We start from the raw sequence: 12,460 nt of genomic DNA, 5'->3' as shown, positions 1-12,460 counted from the left end.
CATTTGAGTATTTGTTATTATTTCATATTAAATTTTCTTACTTTAGGATTATATTTTTAATTTATTTATAGTATTATATTTCTTATTTTACACTTTTTTCGACAAATTATGTTTATTTTTTATAATTATTTAAAGAATAAAGTTTTTTATTATACATTTGAGTATATGTTATTATTTCATATTTAATTTTCTTACCTAATGATTATATTTGTAATCTATTTATAGCATTATATTTCTTATCTTACATTTTTTTCGACAAATTAAGTTTATTTTTTTTATGATTGTTATTATACATTTGATTATATGTTATTATTTCATATTTAATTTTCTTACTTTATGATTATATTTGTAATCTATTTATAGCATTATATTTCTTATTTTAATTTTTTTTCAACAAATTATGTTTAATTTTTTATGATTATTTAAAAAATAAAGTTTTTATTATACATTTTAGTATATGTTATTATTTCATATCAAATGTTCTTACTTTATGATTATATGTTTAATTTATTTATAGTATTATATTTCTTATTTTACATTTTTTTCGACAAATGATGTTTAATTTGTTTATGATTATTTAAAAAATAAAGTTTTTTATTTACATTTGAGTATGTTATTATTTCATATTTAATTTTCTTACTTTAGGATTCTATTTTTAATTCATTTATAGTATTATATTTCTTATTTTACATTTTTTCGACAAATGATGTTTAATTTTGTTATGATTATTTAAAAAATAAAGTTTTTTTATTTACATTTGAGTATTTGTTATTATTTCATATTAAATTTTCTTACTTTAGGATTATATTTTAAATTTATTTATAGTATTATATTTCTTATTTTACATTTTTTCGACAAATGATGTTTAATTTTGTTATGATTATTTAAAAAATAAAGTTTTTTTATTTACATTTGAGTATGTTATTATTTCATATTTAATTTTCTTACTTTAGGATTCTATTTTTAATTCATGTATAGTATTATATTACTTATTTTACATTTTTTTCGACAAATGATGTGTAATTTTTTATGATTATTTAAAAAATAAAGTTTTTATTATACATTTGAGTATATGTTATTATTTCACATTAAATGTTCTTACTTTAGGATTATATTTTTAATTTATTTATAGTATTATATTTCTTATTTTACATTTTTTTTTCGACAAATGATGTTTTATTTTTTTACGATTATTTAAAAAATAAAGTTATTATTATACAGTGCTCTGATTGGCCGATGTTCACAAAGTTCAAGTATGTATTAAGACCAGGTCTGTGACATAAGGGGACTTTTTCAGTGGTTAGGGTTTCAAATAAGGGTTTTAGAGGAACCTTATGAGTGACATTTGGATGCCCTATCAGGCTGGATCTATGATTCAAAATGAGGTTTCAATGTTTGTAGTTAAGGTTTAAAAGCAAGGTCAGGTTTCATGTGAGGATTCAAAATCGTTTTCAAATCAAGAATTTTTAATGCAAGTGTTAAGTACGATTTAGAATCAAAATTGTACTTACAGCATGCAATTAACATTTGAATGGGTTTTGAGAGTAGGGTTTCAAGTGGAGCAGTTAGGAAAAAAAGAGAAGGGCTGATTGGCCGATGTATAGTAAGAATGTATTGAGGTTTTATAAAATCAGGGTTTCAGACCAGGTCTGTGACGTAAGATGCCTTTTCAGTCGTTAGGGTTTCAAATTAGGATTTTTAAAAAACCTTTTGAGTGACATTTGGATAGTCTATTTTTCAAAATGAGGTTTCAATTTGTGTAGTTAAGGTTTCAAATAAAGGTCATGATTCAAGTTAGGAGTCCAAACTGTTTTTTAAAATCAAGAATTTTTAATTCAAGATTTAGAATCAAAATGATATTTTCAGCATACAGTTGACATTAGAACGAGTTTTGAGAGTTGGGTTTCAAGTGGAGCAGCTTGAAAACAAAACAAGCAGCTCTCTGATTGGCTGATGTTCATAAATTATGTATTATGTTGTTGTTTTTTTCAGATCAAGGTTTCAAGGACAGTTCTGTGACGTAAGGGGACTCTTTAAGTCATTAGGGCTTCAAGGTCAAAACAGTTCACAAATCAAGAATTTTTAATTCAAGTGGTAAGGTTTAGAATCAAAATGATATTCTCAGCATACAGTTAACATTTGAACGGGTTTTGAGAGTTGGGTTTCAAGTGGAGCAGTTTAAAAACAAAACAAGCAGCGCTCTGATTGGCTGATGTTCATAAATTACGTATTGTTTTGTTTTTGTTTTTTTTCAGATCACGGTTTCAAGGACAGTTCTGTGACGTAAAGGGACTCTAAGTCATAAGGGTTTCAAAAGAACATTGTAAGTGAAATGTGGATGCCCTATTAGGCTGGATCTTTTTTTTCAAGTTTAGGTTTAAAATTGTGTAGTCAAGGTTTGAAATCAAGGTCATGTTTCAAGAGTCAAAACGAAAAGTGGAAAGGTTTAGAATCAAAATGATACTCTCCGCATACAGTTAACATTTGAACGGGTTTCGGGAGTAGGGTTTCAAGTGGAGCAGTTAAAAAAAAAAACGAGCTGCCCTCCGATTGGCCGACGTTCACAAAGTGGCTCCATTCTCGGACGGATCGATAAGAAGGCCTTCCGTTTGGATCTCGGGGGAGCGGGCGGGGACGTGACATCATCATCCTGGGTTTCGGGTGACAGTCGTGCCAAACCCAACCGGACCCTACCCCGCTGGCTTTTAGCCGGCCACACTTTTCGCACTTCAATAAAAGACGACATTTGCGTGATTGACGTCCTTTCGCACTGAAGCGTCCAGACGGAAAAGTACTACGTTTTGTTTGGCTTTCCAAAAAGGGGCGGGGCTTCAAAGGAGGTGTGAACTTGGCTTTCCCAAATATGGTCGTATTTTGAATCAGAAATAAGTCCTGACAATAATCATTAATTTATTACTAGTATATCCAAAAAAACATTCATATTAGTAGTACGCTCAGGCATAATAACAATAATAATAAAAGCAGTAGGAGAATACAATTATATAGCTGTAATATTAATAAAACCAGTGATACCAAATTTGAAAAAAATACTATAAGAATACTCTAAGAAGGCAATAGATTTTAAAAAGGTAACTAAAATCAGAATTCAAAATAAACATTTCAAATAAACTGTATTAATACAAATAATAGATAATGATTTATGATATTAATGATAATAATAGAAATAATAATGACAATAATAATAATGATAATAATAATGATGACGATGATGAAAAATAGGAATAACAATAATGATACTAAAATAAAGTAATATGACATAATAGTGAAATGTTTTAGAATGTAAACACTTTTAATTAAAAAAAAGGAAAAATAAAATAACATATAAAAACGGAAAAAAAATATTAAAATATATTGATACAAATACAAAAAAATGAAATAACGAGAATAAAATATTGAAACAGAAAACCTTAATGATAATAACAACTTCATTTAAATAATAATAATAAAAACGGATTCAGAATTAAATAAATAATCAAGAAACATTGTAAAGAAATGATAGTAAACAGTGATTAAAACCATAATAATAATAGTAATAAAAAGATAAAAATGATCATGCAATATTAAAAAGAATGAAAAGAAATGTGGTAGTAATGAAAAATAATAATAAATAACAAAATATTAATAAAATGGAAAACAAATTGGAGTAGGAAAATAAGAAAAAGTAAAATAAAAATAATAAAGAGTTATAAAAATAAAGATAAAAAGTAATAATATTAGTCATATCAATAATAATAATAAAATGTTTTTATATGATGAAAAGCTATCATAGTCATAGAAAAATACTAAAATTAGTAAAACATCTTTAAATATGTAAAAAGAATTAAAAGACAAAAAAACAATTATATTACAAATAATACAATGTAACTAAAAAATAAAAAATACATGGTAACAATGTAGTTGTAAAAAATAGTAGGGATATTATGTTTTGAAAAGGAAAAAAAAATAAAAATTAATTGATTCAAAAGAAATAATACCAATACAATAAAAATATGAAGATTACAAAAAAAGGCAAAAACACGACATATTTACATCCACGGACATATTTTGGTTGCGTAAATATTTTGCGGGAAGTAGCGGCAGCGTTCTGCACACAAACACGAGCTGCTCATGTGCAGCTCCCTGAGAATTTTCCACAACAAACTGGCAAAATTGCCCACACTAGAACACACTTGCGCAATCTTTAGCATGTCTAGACAACACACACACTTGCGTTATATAAGCGGCAGTATTCGGTAGAAGAGCTAGCTAACGAGCTAACCAGATTAGGCAGGAATTAGCTGCTGATACCTTTCAACTTCCAAAGTGGAACATCCCTTATTGATTTTATTAAACTATTTTTCTACTACGTTGACATCATTTTTTGCGGTTTACATTTCCTGTATTCAACTTATTTTTGTAAAAGGTTAACTTGTTTTTGTTTTTTTACAATCTAAATGCTAAAATTAACCCCTGTCTCCTAACCCTTACCCCTTACCCTTCACCCTTAACATAACCAATCAACATTCAACTCTAAACCCTCACCCTTACTCAAACTTTTAACGCCAACCCTTGACCCTGAACTGTAAGGCCAAACCCTTACCCCTACCCCGAACGTTGACTCCTAACTCTAACACTTAACATTAAACCTAATCCCCTACCAAATAACACTAAACCCTTACCCCAATTTAAACTTTTAACACCAACCCTCTACCCCAATCTGTAAGGCCTAACACGTACCCGTAACCCTAATTTGAACTCCTAACTCAAACCCATAACATTAAACCTCATCCCCTACCACATAACCCTAAACCTTTACCCTGACTTAAATTCCTAACCCCTACCATTTACCCTCTACCCTAACCTGTCAGGCCTAACCCTTACCCCTACCCCTAATTCTAACTCCTAACTCAAACTTATAACATTAACCCTGACCCCTAACCATTAACCCTTAACATTACCAATCAACATTAAATTCTAAACTCTTACCAAAACTCAAACTTTTAATACCAGCCCTTTACCCTGAACTGTAAGGCCCAACCCTTACTCCTACCCTTAACATTAACTTCTAACTCTAACCCTTAACATTAAACCTCATCCCCGACAAATAACCCTAAACCTTTACCCTAACTTAAATTCTTAACCCCTACCATTTACCCTCTACCCTAACATGTAAGGCCTAGCCCTTACCCCTACCCCTAATTCTAACTCCTAACTTAAACCCATATCATTAAACCTCATCCCCTACCACAAACCCCTGAACTCTTACCCTAACTTTAACTCCTAACTCCAACCCCTAACATGAAACCTTATCCTCTACCACTGAACAGTAAACCCTAAACCCTTCCTATAACAAACTCATAACCCCAACCATTTATCCAAAATCCTACGGCCTACCTCTTAGCCCTACCCTGAACTCTAACCCATGACCTTTAACATTAAATCATAAACCCCAACCCTAACCCTCAATCCTAAATCCTGTCCCCAAACCTTAACACTAACTTTAACTCCTAACTCCAACCCCTAACATGAAACCTCATCCCCTACCACTCAACAGTAATTTGAAACCCTTACCCTAACTTAAACTCTTAACCCCAACCATTTAGCCTAAACCCTAAGGCCGAACTCTTACCCATACCCTGAACTTTAACTTCTAACTCTAACCCCTGACCATTAAAATTGAACCATAACCCCCAACCTTAACCCCCACTCCTAAATCCTGTCCCTAAACCTTGACACTAACTTTGAACTCATAACCCTAGTATACAATCATATCCCCAACCACACCAGTAAACCCTAAACCCTTCCTTTAACATAAACTCCTAACCCCAACCATTTACCCAAAACCCTTAGGCCGAACTCTTACCCCTACCCTGAACTTTAACTTCTAACTCTAAAACCCTGACCATTGAAATTAAACCATAACCCCCAACCTTAACCCCCACTCCTAAATCCTGTTCCTAAACCGTATCACTAACTTTAACTCCTAACTCATACCCCTAATATAAAACTGTATCCCCTACCACAACAGTTTACCCTAATTTAAACTCCTATCCCCAACCATTCACCCAAAACCCTTAGGCCGAACTCTTACCCCTACCCTGAACTTTAACTTCTAACTCTAACCGCTGGCCATTGAAATTAAACCATAACCCCCAACCTTAACCCCCACTCCTAAATCATGTTCCTAAACCTTAACACTAACTTTAACTCCTAAATCCAACCCCTAATATAAAACCGTATCCCCTACCACGAAAGTTTACCCTAATTTAAACTCCTAACCCCAATTATTTACCCTAAACCCTTAGGCCGAACTCTTACCCCTACCCTGAACTTTAATTTCTAACTAACCCCTGACCATTAACATTAAACCATAACCCCCAACCTTAACCCCCACTCCTAAATCCCGTCCCTAAACCTTGACACTAACTTTGAACTCATAACCCTAGTATAAAACCATATCCCCTATCACACCAGTAAACCCTAAACCCTTACCCTAACTTAAACTCCTAAGCCCAACCAGGTACCCAAAACCCTTAGGCGAACTCTTACCCCTACCCTGAACTTTAACTTCTAACTCTAACCCCTGACCATTGAAATTAAACCATAACCCCCAACTCTAACCCTCACTCCTAAATCCTGTCCCTATACCTTAACACTAACTTTAACTCCTAACACTCACCCCTAACCCCTAAACCTAATACCTAACTCTTAACTCTTATTAACTCTAAACAAAATTCAACATGTTTCACATTAAAATATAATGTTCTAATGCTTGACACATGTGATTGGTCGTCCTCACCCGGGCTAAACTCCCTGACCTTCAACAAGCTCTCGGGTAACCTCTCAGAAAGAAAAAGGAGGGTTGGGGAAGGGTTCAGGTAAGGTGCCGGTCACATGACTCGACTTACCCTGGTTAAGCTGCGGTCGACCTCAGCTCCTCCGGCGACTGCTGCTGGGATCCTACGGTAAAAAAAAGAGGGGAGTTGAAAACATTCGCCTTCATTTTTGCATGTAGCATTCCGGTCAAGTGATCCGGACCAATCAAAAAAGGTCAAAAGCCGGGACGGGAGAGTAGACGTGATCAGGATCAAAGACGTGTTCGGGGTCGTAAGCGAGTCGTAAGCCAGGAAAGGAGAGTAGACATAGTCAGGATAAAAAAAGGTCGAAAGCTGGGACGGGAGAGTAGACGTGATCAGGATCAAAAACGGGTCGTAGCCGGGGGACAGACGGTGACCAAAAAACAGGTTGGAGTCAGGGTCGAAAAGGGCTTGCCTAGTGTAAACTGAGGTTTTCAGACGCCAACGGAGCGGGCAGAGGTGCATCACATAGGTAATCATGACAGGAATGGTCATCATATCTTGAATCCTGAGATTTTAAGCTTTTCAAGGATACACAGTATGATGTATTTCAGTACCTGGTGACCAGGGTTGGGTAGGGTTACTTTAACTGGATTACTTTCAATGACTTTTGGATGACTCCAATACCAAATATGCTAATAAAAGACAAAAGAAACTAAATATGGATAATGTGAATACAATTACTACATTTTGTGCAGGCTTGGGGAGTAACGGAATACATGGAACGGCAAAAAGGATGACGGCAAGCTATTTGGATTTATTTTCATTTTGTTTCTGTCGCATTGTATGTTGGTTTTGCCGGAGATCAAAGAGATCAAAGCCAGGAGAGAAAGCTTACCACGTGTTGTGAGTCATCCGTTTATTCATCTCATCTCATCTCATTAGCCGTACCGCTTATCCTCATTAGGGTCGGCTGGGGGGGCTGGAGCCAATCCCAGCCATCTCCGGGCAGTGGGCAGGGGACACCCTGAACTGGTTGCCAACCAATCGCAGGGCACACAGGGACAGACAACTCATTCGCTCATTCACACCTAGGGACAATTTGGACCGGCCAATTCACCTGAAATGCATGTTTTTGGAACGTGGGAGGAAACCGGAGTGCCCGGAGGAAACTCACGCAAGCACGGGGAAAACATACAAACTCCGCACAGGAAGTCTGGAGCTGGATTTGAACACACGCAGGAGGTTCCCAAGACATGAACTGTGCCGCACATGCGCTAACCACTGCTGGGCAGCACGGCGGCGCAGTGGTTAGCGCGTGTGCGGCACAGTTCTGAGGTCAAATCCAGCTCCCGGCCTTACTGTGCGGAGTTTGTATGTTCTCCCCGTGCTTGCATTGAGTTTCCTCCGGGCACTCTGGTTTCCTCCCACATTCCAAAAACATGCATTTCAGGTGAATTGGCCGGTCCGAATTGTCCCTAGGTGTGAATGGGCGGGGATGTGTTGTGGGCACCACCTGTTTCTACAAGCATCCCCAAAGGGTTAACGCTCTGTATGCCACACAGATCCATTTTATTTTAATCTTTTTATTTTTTTTATCGTGCCCCATCTGAAACGTGCCCCGGGATTGTCTAACTGGCACTAAAACGGGGTGGGGGACGGTGGGGCACAACCTGCTGCCTGACACCCCCCCAAAAACACACGTACACACAGCGGCATCCGCCAGGACTCTTGGGGACCACGTTAGACGGATGGGGTGGCATTACGAAAGTTCACCATCAGCATGAGAAAATACGCAGCCGGGATGTTAATGCATCCCTCCATTTTGGGGGATAAACAATAAAATACTTGCCTGGGGTACAACACGCACATTTTGTAAATGATTCAAATCAAATTATATTATACATTATGCTATAATATCATATTATTATCATAATATATATAGTATTGGTATAATGTTTAAAGCAGGGGTCTCCAACCTTTTTCAAGCGTGGAGCTACTTTTTGTTACTCATCTCATCTCATCTCATTAGCTACACCGCTTATCCTCAGGGTCGCAGGGGTGCTGGAGCCCATCCCAGCCATCTTCAGGCAGTGGGCAGGGGACACCCTGAACTGGTTGCCAGCCAATCGCAGGGCAGACAGGGACAGACAACTCACTTGCTCATACACACCTAGGGACAATTTGGACCGGCCAATCCACCTGAAATGCATGTCTTTGGAATGTGGGAGGAAACCAGAGTGCCTGGAGGAAACCCACGCAAGCACAGGGAGAACATACAAACTCCGCAGTTAGGCCGGGAGCTGGATTTGAACCGACGCAGGAGGTTCCCACGACCTCAGAACTGTGCCGCACACGCGCTAACCACTGCACCGCCGTGCTGCCACTTTTTGTTACTTCTTTGTGCAAATGGCACTCTTTTTGACCATTATCTTTAAAACAGCAACATAGCTAGATGGCTAGCTAAACAGCTAAGAGGCTACCTTGATAGCTAGCTAGAAAAAAAAAATTATAAAAGATGGACAGCTAGCTAAAAGAGTAAAAAGCCAACATCTGTTCTCTTCTGCACTATCGTACTCCGGTGTTATTGTTATTGTACAGTGACTTGTTTACCTGACTGCCCATTTTGCACATCTGGTTAGCTGCTCCTCTTGCACTCTTTGCACTACTGTATAATACTATACATAGCTATAATTATTTAGTATTTTATTAGTACTTCAATACTCCAACTCAATACAATATTTTATTTATATCTGTACATTCAAGGAAACTGTGCGGGTCAGATGTATCAACAAGATAGCTAGCTAGAAAGGAGCCCGAAATTTAGCCTGATAAATAGCATTATGCACAAACAGCTAACTAGATATATTGCAAAGTAGCTAAAAAGGTAGCTTAATAGTAGAAATGTACTAGAAATGTAAACGGGTAAAAAAATTAAAAGGTAGCTAGATAGCTAACAACAAAGGAGGCTTGATAACTAGTAAACGAGTTAAAAGGTTAGCAAGATAGCATGCAAATGATGTAAAAAGCTTGATATCTAAGAAGTTAGGAAGATAGTTAGCTACAAAGCTAAAAAGGCAGGTAATTGGAATTTAGTTCATCTGCGGCTCATTGACAGATTGGCTTTCCGTCTATTTAAGCTCAGTGCTCTTACTCTTGTTTGTCAGTCCGTCAACGAACTTCTGCCCCGCAAGACGTGGATTTCGACTCTGTCCTATTCCTGTTGGTATTTCCTGTCCGATATTGTTCACGTTTATTTTGTCCTGTTTAATTTCAGTTTCCAGTTTTGTTTCCGTCTATTTTTGTCCTGTTTATTATTTTCTCCAGTTTTTGTTCCTATCTAGTTTGTCCTGTTTATTTTCGATATCCTGTTTCATTATCTATCCTGTCTGTCCCATCCTGTCCGGTATCGACACCATATGTCCGATATCAACTCGGGCAATTGGTATCGATCTCGTCGGCCCCTGGCTTCCTGTCTTTCCACGCCAGACCGCTGCTGTTCCTGTTGGAATTTCCCGTTCGGTATTGTTCCCATTTATTTTGTCCTGTTTAATTTTGGTTTCCAGTTTCATTTCCGTCTATTTGTGTCCTGTTTATTATTCTCTCTAGTTTTCATTCCCTTCTAGTTTATCCTGCTTATTTTTTATATCTTGTTTCAAGATCAATCCCGTCTGTCGCGTCCTGTCCGGTATCGACCCCATCTGTCCGATATCAACTCGGGCAATCTGTATCGATCTCGTCGGCCCCTGGCTTCCTGTCTTTCCACGCCAGACCGCTGCTGTTCCTGTTGGTATTTCCTGTACGGTATTGTTCCCATTTATTTTGTCCTGTTTAATTTCGGTTTCTGTCAATTTTTGTCCTGTTTATTATTCTCTCCAGTTTATATTCCTGTCTAGTTTGTCCTGTTGATTTTCGATATCCTGTTTCATTATCTGTCCCGTCCTTTCCGGTATCGACCCCATCCGCCCGATATCAACTTGGGCAATTGGTATCGATCTCATCAGCCTCTGGCTTCCTATCATTCCACGCCAGACAAGCTGGTGCATGCCTCCCCATTTCCCGTAAAACAAAAGCCTTGTGTGAGTAACGTCACGCGTTTGGGTCCTGATCCAGTTCCGGTTCATGACAATCTTCTCCTCGTGGTTGCGATCGACACTCAAACAAAGTTTGAATCCATCGATGGGTAAAGTCGGAATCCTTTTTAAAAACGGTCGGGATTTGACGCCGGCCAATCGGATGTTGCCACATGTTTTACTCAAGGAAATCTAACGGCGCACTATTATTAGATCGCATTAATCACGCGCGTGCCAAAGGCGCTGACAGGCGCGCTGAAAAGGATTGAAAACGCCCGTAATGGATATAAATTACCCATTGTGTGATAAAAGGACCCCCCCCTCTTTCGGCACCCCCCCCCCCACACACCCGTTTAGAGGTAAAGAGTAATAAAATAGTCAAAAGGCGGCCATGTTTGCAAATGTGCACGGGGCGTAAAAGAGGGTTATCGGCGGCGGATTAAAATTTTAAAGAAATCAGATAGTGACGGCGAGAGGAAAGGATTAAAAACAGATTAAAGTGATCCGGAGTGGGGGGGATGAAAGGAAAATCGGTTCTTTGTGTGGTGACGGTTTGAAGAAGAGGAGTATCGATGAGTATCGGTGTTCATCGGGGTGCAAAGCGAGGTGTGGCCGTCTGTTTTGAGTGCATTTTGATGAGAAAGTATTTGGAAAAGTGCAGAAGTCGGGGAAAATAATCCTTATGTTGTTATGATGTGAAAAAAATTCCTCTAAACCACGGGTGTCAGAGCGGCCCGCGGGCCGGATCAGGCCCGCTAAGGGATGGAATCCGGCCCGCGAGACAACACTAAGAGAAGTGAAAGAGAAAAACGAGCTGCAGGTTGAAATATGTCCACTTGATGTTGGCAAAACCAGGTGCCTCGAACAAAGACACTGTACTTGTATTTATTTTTCTCTCTCTCTCTCTTTCTCACTCCCTCTCTCTCCTTGTCTCTTTCTCCCTCTCTCTGTTTCTATCTCTCCTTCTCTCTTTCTCCCTCTCTCCCTTCCTCTCCCTGTCTGTCTTTTTAACTTCCTTTGCTCTAACTTCCTTTTTTCCTTTTCTGTCTTTTCTCTTTCTCTCTTCCTACCCGTCGCACTTTCTTTTCTCTTTTCTCTCCTTCTGTCTTTCTATTCCTCTTGGGATATGTTTCTTCCTCTTTCTTTTTTTCCCCCTCTCTCACAACTTTTTATCTTTTGTTTCTCACGCTCTCTCCCTCTCTCTTTCTTTGTCCCACCCTCTCTCATTTTCCCTCCTTCTTTCTCTTATTTTGTTTTCTCTCTCTCTCTTGCCCTCTTTCTCTCTTTCTCCCTCTCTATTTCTCTCTCTCCTTGTCTCTTTCTCCCTCCCTTTATTTCTCTCTCTCTCTCTCTCTCTCTCTCTCTCTCTCTCTCTCTCTCTCTCTCTCTCTCTCTCTCTCCCTCTCTCTCTCTCTCTCCTCCCCACTCTCTGTCTCTTCCATTCTTCGTGTCTCTCTTTCTCCCTCCCTTTGTTCCTCTTTGTCTCTTTCTCTCTGTGTCTTTTTAACTTATTTTGCTCTAACTTCATTTTTCCTTTTCTCTTTTCTCTTTTTCTCTCCTTCTACCCTTCCCGCTTTCTTTTCTCTTTTC

At 37.9% G+C, this 12,460-nt stretch overlaps 1 protein-coding gene across 2 annotated transcripts in view; it reads right to left on the bottom strand.

Moving 5' to 3' along the window:
• Positions 1 to 12,460, bottom strand: part of znf536 (zinc finger protein 536) — a 391,766-nt gene that overhangs the window by 298,639 nt on the left and 80,667 nt on the right. For both annotated transcript variants that reach the window (XM_088333467.1, XM_088333466.1), the window contains exon 3: positions 6,909 to 6,960. The gene's annotated coding sequence lies outside the window, so the exon portion shown is untranslated. The remainder of the gene's footprint in view (positions 1 to 6,908; positions 6,961 to 12,460) is intronic.

This window comes from Urocampus carinirostris, chromosome 4 (assembly GCF_059441175.1).
Source record: "Urocampus carinirostris isolate Australia breed hairy pipefish chromosome 4, RoL_Ucar_1.0, whole genome shotgun sequence".
In the NCBI taxonomy this organism is placed as follows: Eukaryota; Metazoa; Chordata; class Actinopteri; order Syngnathiformes; family Syngnathidae; genus Urocampus; species Urocampus carinirostris.
The sequence above is the reverse complement of the archived record's forward strand: the minus strand, read 5'-3'. Positions and strand labels throughout refer to the sequence as shown.